At 36.4% G+C, this 12,270-nt stretch overlaps 1 protein-coding gene across 1 annotated transcript in view; it reads right to left on the bottom strand.

Annotated features, from left to right (window-relative positions):
* The window catches only part of LOC111423062 (TNF receptor associated protein 1), a 46,781-nt gene that overhangs the window by 33,753 nt on the left and 758 nt on the right, over nucleotides 1–12,270 (bottom strand). The window lies entirely within an intron of this gene.

Here is a 12,270-nt window from a genome sequence, read left to right as displayed (position 1 = left end):
AGAGTTTTTTTTTGTAACTTCCGGGTACCTATAAATGATAAAAAAAACCCGGAAGGTCGTAATGTACCCCTTTTTTACCTGGTCGCGTGCCTCTAATAGGCGGTTAACCTCTAATAACTTAATAGTAATAAAAAAAACCCGCGTCTCTATAAAAAAAGGGCTGCGCGTCTTAACCCTTCGGGTAAAAACTACCTGATCACGCGCACACTTTTACACCCAAACTTTTTTTTGCTCGCATCCCGCGGTTAACACCCAAATAAAAAAGAACCCTTACATCAAAACAAACTTAAAAGAAAAAAACTTCTTAATCATCTTATTTTTTTTTTCCTTTATGAATCAAAATATAAAAATTTTTGTAATAAAATTTCTGTGAATATCCAATATTACGAATTCCCACACATCACAAAAGTGCGTTTTGATATTTGCGTAAACATTACGAAAAGGGTGTTTTGAAAAGATGATGTTAAAGGGTTTTGTTGTCGAAAGAGGTAAGGGTCATTACCCCTTTTCGGGACGAGATTTCCGTGTAAAAGGGGTTCCAAAACGCCAATGGGAGTAGCAGGTAGATGTGGCTAAGGGAACCCTTTCGCTTTCCGTTGACCTAACGGGTTACAGTAAAGTGAGTGAAGGGAAAGGGTTCGCTTAACCAATCATATTGTGTAACGGGGTGATTACACGTTGCGTAATATTATAAGGATGGCGGCAAAAATTAAGGTCTAATAAAAAAATGTTTTGGAGAAATTCTTTCTTTATGATTTGCAAAACATCGATATCAACAATTTCAAAATACAACTGTATCTTGCACATAAACTCCAGTTACTGTTGTTTAAGAAAAGAATAATGTTTCTATACTACTAGGAAACATAAAGTGATAAAATCAGTAATAAATTTCCCAAAGTCTTCGAGGACATTGTTTATGATATGTCTAAACATCGTCTCTGACAGATATCATCTAATATTATCCCACCGTCTCTCATTATCTTCCTTATCTCTCAACATTGCCTCTTTTCTGCATTCTGTTGTAGTCTACCGCAATACTTTTCTCATCATCATTTATATATCTAAATGTTATTCTTGATATTTCTTAACATCTCCACTGGGACATAACTAAACAACATCCTTAACACCTTTCAACATTATTATTGATGTATTTTAACTTAATCTAACCCAACCCAACTCAACCCAACCTAACCCAACATACCTAACAACTCTCAACATTACTATTGATGTATCTCAACCCAACCTAAAGGAATAGAATCCCCCAAAAGTGACGACTTCGTATTGATATATTAAACCTAGCGCCTCGCCCGCAAGTGACCTTGGCGGTGTGAAGGTTAATGTCTTCTCATAAGAAACTTTATACTTTTAGAAAGATATTCTATAAAGAACGATTTCGTCTCAAATCGCCGAGATCGCTTGTGGGCGAGGTGCTAGAACTTTACAAGTGGACGATTTCGAATTAAATAACTAAATCCAGCGCCTCGCCCGCAAGCGACCTCGGCGGAGTGAGGGTAAATGATTTCTTACAAGTGTGTTGAATTTCGCCTCAAATCGCCGAGGTCACGCATGATGACATGCAGCGTTTCCCTATATTACAACATCACTCTGCAAAAACTCGTCAACAGCGTAGAACGCCTTTACAATTAGATACGACCTGAGCTTAGACGTTAAACTAGCCAGCGTCAAGTCACGAACCCCAGCTGGCAGCCTGTTATATAAAACCTGAGTTATGTAATTCGATCCCCGCTGCCCTCTAGTCAATCTGCGATACTGACCATATATATTATCTCTGTTACGAGTATTATAGTCATGAAGATCCCCATGAGTAGGCATCTGACCAATACGTTTATGTGCATATATAGTTGACTGAAGAACGTAAAGTAAAGGCAAGGTCAGAACCTGAAACTTAATAAACAAAGATCTACAATCCTCAGCATAACCAAGATTACCCAGCACACCCACCGTCCTACGCTGAAGTCTAAAAGCATATTGACTTGCAGGGCTGTCCCTCAAGCCAAAATAGCATAATTAATATGGGAGTGAATAAAGGCATAGTATGCAGCTTTAAGGACTCTTCCATCCACAATCTTAGGTATCCTATGCAAAAGGTAAACACCATTACAAATCTTACTCCCAATAGCACACACATGATCGTCAAATATCAACGCGGGAGGGGCAATAGACACACCCAGAACCTCGCCTCAATGAAATCGCCATTCTAGTAGTTTTATCTTGGTTCAAACACAGCTCATTGGCAATGAACTACTCCCTTGTCCTAGTCAGAACAAGATCAGATCTCTCTATGACCCGATCAAAATCAGGCCCCGCAACCGGGGCCAAATACTAAGGAAAGACATTAATATAAAGCAGGAATAACAGCGGGCCAAGTATGGATGCCTGTGGTACTCCTCGCCTCAAACTGAGCTCACTCGATACTGCACCATGCAACGTTACTTGCTGTGTTCTATTCTTCAGGTAGGACTCGACAAGAGCAACAGCGTCACTAGCAAAGTTATACACTTTAGATAGTTTCCTCAAGAGAATCGGAAGTGACACGCAGTCAAATACCAGCATCAGATCCAAAAACATTGCAATGCAATGATGACCCCTTTCAAAAGAATCTAAGGACATGTCAACGAATTTGACAACAACATCCGACGTGCACCTACCCTTTCGAAATCCGTATTGATTTGGGTAAAGCAAGTTATTTCCTTGTATATAACAAACCATTTTATCATACATTGCACGCTCAAACACCTTGGAAAAAGCTGGCAGTACACTTATTGGCCTATAATTGGAGCAATCCGTAGTATCTCCTTTTTTATGCACGGGCACCTCGTTAGCTATTTTCAATATATCAGGAAACTGAGAATCAGCAAATACTAAATTTAGAACCTTTGCCAACGGCAGCACGTACATGTCTACATTCCTCTTTATAAAATAAGTTGGGATGGAAAAAACATCACGTGTAGGACTACTACTTCAATGAACAGAGCAGCTCACGTACTTTAATAGGACCAATTTCTGAAAAACGAAATTGCGCTACCATTTGATCCACACATTCACATATGAGAATGGGATCAAGCACACCACTTGGCAGCCCTTCAACAATATCATTGGGAGTATCAACGAAAAACCTATTCAGCACAGTCGGATCAAGATTACTATTTAGATTGCTTTTATCGTTGACTCTATTTTCATATATTATTGACCACACTGCACTAGCTTTATTTTTTGCAGTGTTTATAAAGCTGCTAGTTGCCTCCAGCTTAGCTTCAGCTATAGCCTTTCTATACTCACAATGATAGTCTTTTTTATAACGGCAGTATAACTCACAAACCAAACTATAACCAGCACGCATTTCCCTGAGATTGTCATTGTACCATCTGACACCATAATCACGCTTTCTAGTTGAGAAGCATTTCTCCGGAGAACACATACTAAAACTATTCCAGAATTTCTCGTGAAATATGTCAAAGTTATCGTTAGCATTTAAGTATAGATCATCCAACATCTTCCACGCAAACTGACTAAACAAATTGCAAAACAACAAATTTACACACCCAGTCAACGGCCGACATATCTAATACACTGCGCCCGATGATCTGACAGATTGGGTTCCGTGACAGAGGTAGTGAAATTGCCAATGACAAAATTTATAAATATGTTATCAATCCTCCAAGGCCGACGATTTCGTGTTGACATATCAAATCTAGCGCCTCGCCCGCAAGCGACCTCGGCGGTGTGAGATTCAAGGTCTTCTTGTAAGAAACTTTATACTTTTACAAAGATATATAACGATTTCGCTTCAAATCGCTGAGGTCGCTTGCGGGCTAGGCGCTAGAATCTTCCAAGTGGACGATTTTGTGTTGACAAACCAACTCTAGCTCCTCGACCGCGAGCAACCTCGCCGAAATAAAGTAATTGTTTTCTTATAGGTGTGGTTTCTTATATATCTTGGTTGAGATACAATGTGTCTTGTAAGAAGGCATTTATCCTCAAAACGGCGAGGTCGCTTGCGGGCGAGGTGCTAAAACCGTCAAAAGCTGACGATTTTGGGCTGATATATAAAATCCAGCGCCCTCCTCGCCCACAAGCAATCTCGGCGATTTGAGGCCCATCTTTAATATCTTTCCAACTGTTCTGGTGTCATTGTATATCTTTCCCATAATCTATTAACATCATCTCTGATATTATTCAACATCACGACTAATACATCTCAATTTTGTTCCGATAACCTTTAATATTATCGCTGGTTTTGTTCAACATTGTCTATGACATCTTTCAAGCTGTGCCAGATATCTTCCAACATTATTAATCGTACATTTTAACATTACCCCTAACATTTTTCAACATTTTCATTGGTACATTTGGTACCAATGAATTGGTACATTTTTCATTGTCGCTGGTTTTCCTCAACATTTTGTATGAAATCCTTTTACATTATCCTTAGCATTTTCCAGCTCTCTCCTGATATCACCCAACATCTTGCAATATCATTAATAGCCATTAATATTGTTTATGGCATCTCTGAATATCATCCCTAATATTACTCAATATCTTTCCTACTACATAGAACATTCCCACAGTGTTAGTCAAACATACCAACAATACGAACCATTCGGTTCGATTTTTTAAAATATACATGATACAGATACAGGTTGAAAATAAGGAATGGAACAGAATATTCGAAACAGTTCAAAATTATCTGTAAAGAAGCAATAAATGAATCAGAAATCATCTAAAATAAAATATTTTAACATTTAAAATAAAAGATTATTTTTCTTATTTCCTGATGTTACTCTATTCGTAAAGTATTAAAACAATGTGATACAGACGAAAGAACCCCTTGTTGTTAGTGAAACGAAATAGGAGAGAGAGTTATATCTGGAATATAGGGTGTAGGCGAGTATTCGGGAAGGGATTTTCCCTAAATTCGGCAAAAATGAGGGGTCCACACCACCACCACCACCATCATCAGGAAAGGGAAGTCGTGAGAGTACAGTCTGATCTAATGTTACGTCACCAACCCCCTTTTGGTCACCATCATGAATGTCCAGCAAAAATACTTCAACCAGGAAGTTTCATATTACCAAAAAGAAACATTTAAAATTGGCTAAAAAAAATGTAAAAAAATACATAACATTTTATCCGTTTTCTTTGAAAGAAGTCGAAAACAACTCCGAAATCGTCCCACCCACCTTCATCTCTTCCCTCTCAAAAAAGAAGGATTTCGAGTAGAATCGAAACATTTGGCCATTTCCGTTTCACTAAATATTAAAAATACCATGTGTGTGTGTTGCTCCTACCTGCCAAGAACGATAGGTTCCAGAACGAATCTTGCGCAATGAATGGCCCTCACAAAAATCTTAACGAAAACGAGAAGAAACGGGCTAAGGAAAAAGAAGAAAAAAATAGGAGAACCCTTATATTTGATAAATAGGCCGAATTGCAAATTCTGGGGGTGCTCAGGTACGGGGTAATAGAATATTTCGCCCTTTTACCTGGACGCCGATCGTCCAATGGACCTGTGGTCCAAACTTGTGTAAGAAGACATAATAATACGTGGGAACGCAAATACATTTCAAAAATGGGTTGGTTTCGTTCCGTTCCTCTGACCTCTCTCGGATGCTCGGACGGGACATTTAGGGTTATTGATTGATCCTTCTTTTTTCGATACACACAAATTTGCGAAATCGTGGGAAGGTAAAAGGGACAATAGAAACCTTTTACAAACAAATTTCCTATGTGAGATCATTTAAAATTTCATTACTTATAAAAGCTGATGAAGTATGATGATCTAATTTGCTTTTCATTTAATTGCCTTTCATTGCTAAAAGATTTCACTAAAAAAGTGTTGAAAGGCCTTTATTAAAATTTTCGACGCCGGCAGCGAAGCGAGTTCGCTACTTCTTTGAGATTTTCGCTTCTTTTGTGTCTTAACGCACTTAACAGCTGTTTACCGTCCTCCTTTACGTTCCTCTCGTCTCTTCTCCGTCGCATCCACCTCCTTGATCTTATCCTCCACCTCTTTTACTCACTCTCCCATTCTCCCAATTGCGATTTAATAAGATTTAATAATGAACATTTCCAACTGCGAGTCAGAGAGAAAATTGAAACGACCTCGTTGTTGCTGTTTCCTTCCTCTTTGATCCGTTACTTTTTCGTCTTCTTCCTACTTTTACTAATATAAAACGTTAATTGCTTTCATCGGAATTAATTTAATTTGAATTTTAATTATTTCTTTTTTTTGTAAAATATAAAATGATTGTAATCTTTCACGTTTTACAACTTCATTGACTGGTTCTCGATGGATTTCTTTTCTTTTTCTAACATGTTATCCCCTTTACGATCTGTTCTCTTTGGGGGCACCACACATCGCAGTCGGGAATCAAAAAAGGCGATAAAAAACTCGAAGGCTCGCGCATGCCTCGCGTCTCTCCTAGGGGTTTTTTAAGAGCTCGTGCTGCCGCAGCACGTGGAGCCGCGCACGAGTCACCCTCCTCCCATGGTCCAGGTGCGCTCCGATTTCGTAAAAAACGTGAAAAAAATCGACATCAGGCAACAAGACACACGAAAAAACGAACGTTTTTGCCCCAACAACCGCTTTACCATCGAAGGGGAGGAGACGAATTTTTTTCCTCTCCATGTATTGTCTATAGCGCCACCGGTTGTTCTATTTGTACTATTTCCTAGATTTTTCAAAAATACAGTTTTAAAAATTTTGTTCTAAATATAGTTTAAATTTAATTTTTGAGTGGAAAAATAAAGATAAAATTATCTTCTATTTTAAATGTTTGTTTTTGACCTGCTTTATTTCTTGGGTAAACTAAGATAGATGTTTTTCGGGTTGGAAACTGTGACAAATTTAACTTAACCACTCGATAACAAATATAAATATTTAATGTAATCTTTATTTTTGACGTAATTACGTGTAATATTTTTATTTCTAATCAACAGCATAATTTATATGGAAATATTTTTCAAATTTATCATTTTTCTTCAACATTCATCGATTATGTGTTTAGAATATGCAAAGTGAATGGTTTTTTAGTTGCGACTTTCTACTCTATATTTCCAAATTAATTCGCCAAGGTCAGAATCTGATAAAGAAGATAATGATGAAATTGATGTAGCAATTATTTAACTTAATGGCAAAATTTCTTTCTTTCTCTCTGATTTGAGAACCAGCTCTCCTAGCAAAGCTTGTTAAGTGACACTTTAGTTAACTCCTTACGTGTTAAGTGACAGTCCATCACTTGCCTGGTCATAGCTAAAACATATTTTCTGTTATAAATTGATGTTGTAAAAGTTTTACCTTCAAAGATGGCGATTAAGTCCACTTAAAGACTCTATTAGGTGGAATCGCAAGCCATGTTTTTAGGCTTGTATTGGTTTCGACTTTTATAGATGAGATACTTCTTTGTTTACGTCATAAGTGGAGAGTGTTCATTCCCTTAATCTAATTAAAGCTATCCAATTCCAAAGCAAGTCAAACACACAAGCCCAGCATTCTAATCTAAATTTGAGGTATGGTTGTTAGATTCAAAAGAAGCTAGTTCTATGTCAACCTGGCCGAGCCTAAGTCTGGACTCAGCTAAACCCTTACTAAGCCAACTGAAATCATAAATGAATCATAGCCAACTAAACCAAACTAACTCAACCTGAAAGCAATTAAGTATCAAACTAACTTAAATTAAGAGCGACCAAATCTAGTCCTAAAGCTGAATTTAGCTTAAACACACATTAACCCAACCCCAAATCACCAATCCTACTTCAAAGCAACTTACCCGCAAAACATACAACCTTAAAACAACCAACTCATTTTATTGTAATGCAAGCTGGAGATGTGATTATGTTGAGCAAGTCAAACAAGCTCCAAAGCAACCTAATTCAACATCAAATAAAGATCCAAATGAAGAAATTTACGTTTAACAGGAGTAAAATTCGAAGTAAATCAATTAAAACTTAATCCTACTCTAAAGGAAGGAAACCAAAATATAACTCAACTCAAAAACAACCTAACTTTGAAAAAACTCAATCCCAAAACATGCAACTTTGTCCTAAAGCAACTCAACCACATCCCACCATTCCAATCCGGAAACAATGTAACACCAAAATAAGCCAATTTCACCACAAATTAATCTAATCCATTTCAATACAAGTTTGACACAAATCCAAACCAAGCTCAAATCTAAACGGAAACCAACCTAAAAATTATATCAAGTTAATGAGGAAATGAATTTGCTTCTAGATTTATTTAGATTTACAACCTAATTCAACTCCAAATAAAGATCCAAATGAAGAAATTTACGTTTAGCGGAAGTGAAATTCAAAGTAACTCAATCGAAACTTAATCCTACACTGAGAGAAATAAATTGTACGAATCGTATTATAGAAAAAATATTATACATGCAGCAATTCATTGTATACATGCCACAATTCATTGTATTACATTCATTACATTTATTGTACTGAATACAATCTCGTCTCGCTGTCACTATTCGTAGTAAACCTTATTGTATATTTTTAGTGCATAGTACAATCCATTTCTCTCAGTGTTCCTCAAAAGATGGAAACCAAAATATAACTCAGTTCAAAAACAACCCAACTCTGAAGAAACTCAAGCCCAAAACAAGCAATTGTGTCCAAAAGCAACTCAACCACATCCAACCATTCCAATCCGAAAACAATGTAACACCAAAATAAGCCAATTCCACCACAACTTAATCTAATCCATTTCAATACCAGCTTGACACAAAGCCAAGCCAAGCTCTAATCTAATCCTAACGGAAACCAACCTAAGAAACCACATTAAGTTAATGGGGAAACGAATTTTCTTCTACACCGAAAGAAATAGATTGTACAAATCGTATTATAGAAAAAATATTATACATGCAGCAATTCATTGTATTATATTCATTATATTTATTGTACTGAATACAATCTCGTCTCGCTGTCACTTTTCGTAGTAAAGTATTATACCTTATAGTATATTTTTAGTGCATAGCACAATCCATTTCTCTCAGTGTAGATTTATTTAGATTTACAACCTAATTCAACTCGAAATAAAGATCTAAATGAAGAAATTTACGTTTAAAGGAAGTAAAATTCAAAATAACTCAATCAAAACTTAATTCTACTCCAAATGAAGGAAACCAAAATATAACTCAACCCAAAAACAACCCAACTTTGAAAAAACTCAATTCCAAAACAAGCAACTCTGTCCAAAAGCAACTCAAACGTTTCAATCCGAAAACTAAAATAAATATACTTAGATCCAAATGAAGAAATTTACGTTTAGCGAAAGTAAAATTCAAAGTAGCTCAATTAAAACTTAATCCTACTCCAAAACAAGGAAACCAAAATATAACTCTACCCAAAAATAACCCAACTTTGAAGAAACTCAATCCCAAAACAAGCAACGCTGTCCAAAATCAACTCAACCACATCCAACCATTCCATTCCAAAAATAATGTAAAACCACGCTCAAATCTAATTGTAATGGAAAGCAACCTAAGAAACCATATTAAGTCAATGGGGAAACGAATTTGCTTGTAGATTTATTGGATATGCAGATATTTACTGCCCTTCTCCAACATTTACCTCTCGCTTTCTTCCTATTCAGCCTTTCTTTGTCAATTTACGGACATACAGTGTATTTCACTTAAAACGCAATATACAAAAGTATATTTCCATAAAAACCAGGGCGTACCTAATTACTTTGTCCCACATAAAATGCAACATGTCTGAGTGTTTCTAGTTCTAGGTCTAATGGTAGTTCTAGTGACAGTGGTAGGTAGCGCTAGTTGACATAAGATATCACTGTGTTGCATATTTTTATTGAACTAAAACTAATGGCTAACTGGTGTGATGACGCACGGCTAAACCCGCTCCTTTCTAGTTCTAGATCCAGTGTTAGTTCTAGTTTTAGACAGTCACTAGAGCTAACACAAGACCTAGAAGTAGAATCATTCGAGTTTAGCCGTCTTAAGAGACGTGCGGTAAAATCCGAATATTTCTAGTTCTCGGTCTAATGTTAGTTCTAGTTTTAATAGCTATTCAGCGTTACATTGTGGCATATTTTTATTGAACGAAAAGTAGAACTAACACTAGACCTAGAACCAGAAACATTCGGGTTTAGCCGCACGTCTCTCAAGACGGCTAAACCCAAATGATTCTAGTTCTAGGTCTTGTGTTAGTTCTAGTAGTGCACTAGCACTATCACTAGGATTAACACTAGTCATAGAACCAGAAACATTCGGGTTTAGCCGTGCGGCTCTTAAGACGAAAACTCAAAGTTATTATAAGGACGTCACCTTTTCCAAGCAAAGCTTCTCCTTTTCGTAACTATAGTTACTGCATTCATATATTGCGAGTTATATGAAATTCCCTACATATTTCCCACTTTTTTTATGTTTTCAGCTGATATCATCCATATTCTTCCATTCTAGGTGTTTCCTAAAATAGCATAATGAGACTTCCGACGGTTTCCATCCAGTTGTTTTCCTTGTCCATCTTGTTCTCTCCATCCTACTGATGTGACCCGCCTAATACCATTTTGCTTTCAATATTGTGTCCATTACGTCTTCCATCATGGTGCGTTGTCTTATCCATTCTATTGATTTCTTATCACTTATTCGTATTTTTAATACGGCTCGTTCCATGTGGCGTTGGGTAGCCTGTTTTAGTACCTTTACCTTCATAGACCTTCATGTATGTTGTAAATTTCTTCTTTTTGCTTTATAATACATGTTATAGCTTGCCAAATGCTGTCCCCGTCAGTTTTATGCATTCGTCTTCTACATCTTTTATAGCGGTTCCATTTAAGCAATTTAATTGTTGCGTTGTTTTACTCATATTCATTGTTAACCCTATTTCTTCTGATCTTTCCTTTACTTCATGAACTATTATTTTTACTTTTTTTGTAAACTCTATAAATAATAGAACTCAATTTTTTTAAATGACAAATTTTTATTGGTTATTTTTTTCTACCTGCGGTTTTTTATTGGTAAAGAAATGGTGGTTATAAATTTGTAACCACCTCAAAATAGGTTGTGACCTTTTCGATAATAAATCTTTGGAAGAGTTGAACGATACGGTGGCCCCAGGAATTATCGCACTTTATTAAGGGAGCGGTACGCCATTGTACCCTCGTTTTTTTACGTATTTATCGTATATTGTCGTACGTCGACATCACAGGGGAGGAGTGATCGTCCAAAAAATCCCCTCGAGTATGTCAACGTGAAAGAATAAAATGTAAAAAGGGGGATGATGATGATGGCAAAACGACATTGTTCGCAAATAAATAGTTACAACTCTTTCTTCCTATTTCTATATATATATATGTATATATAGTATATAGATAACATAATAAAAAATTTATTTTTTTCTTATTTCTTCATTTATGACGTTTTAAGTATTTACATCGTTACTAAGTCGCGACGGTCTGTGAGAGCCGGAAAGAGATAAATCGAAAAAAGTAAAAGCCAAGGACGTTGTTATCATCTCCCTAACCTATCCTAACCAAACAACCAAACTTTGCGTCCGCGTTTGATAAAATTTAATGATAATTTTTTTTCTCCTTTTACTCTTACAAATTAACTTGGGTTTTTTAGACTATACACCAATTTTTCTTCTTCCTATCTACTATTTCTTCTAATCTTGTTTATTTGGTTACTTTTTATCTACAAACCAACAACAAAAAACAAATGTTTTTGTGGCTAAAACGTATCCAAAAATGAAATGTAAAAAAAGAATCCGTTATCGGAAAAATCGTCGAAGGAATTGTGTCCAGGGCAAATATGCTGGACAATAAGGGGATAAGGGCGAGAGAAGCTCGAGTATCGCGGCCCCCAATAATAATAGCGAAGAGGTCGAGGAAGAAGAAAAAAAAACGGCCGATGGCCGGCGCTCACAAAGGGGACCTCCGGTTCGGACAAAGAAATTTCTGTATCGAAAACAACCTTTTCGGCCGTTTTTCGATCACCAACCAGAGGGTTCACGTGTAATAATAACGCGGGTCTTGTGCAACCGATTTTCTTATTTTAAAGAGACGTCTCAAGACGTCTACCGAAAAGATTAAAAAAAAACTTCATACTTGTCTAAATTTGAATGTAAGTGTCATAAATAAATCCAAAAAGCTACTGAACTACGCTCAAGTACAGTTTTTTTTCACGACTTAATTTCATATTGTCCACCTCGCCATAAATTTCGTCCACGGAACAATACTCAAAAACGATTTTTATTCAAGAAATAAACAAAAAATAG

Source organism: Onthophagus taurus, chromosome 3 (genome assembly GCF_036711975.1).
Source record: "Onthophagus taurus isolate NC chromosome 3, IU_Otau_3.0, whole genome shotgun sequence".
Classification (NCBI taxonomy): domain Eukaryota; kingdom Metazoa; phylum Arthropoda; class Insecta; order Coleoptera; family Scarabaeidae; genus Onthophagus; species Onthophagus taurus.
The sequence above is the reverse complement of the archived record's forward strand: the minus strand, read 5'-3'. Positions and strand labels throughout refer to the sequence as shown.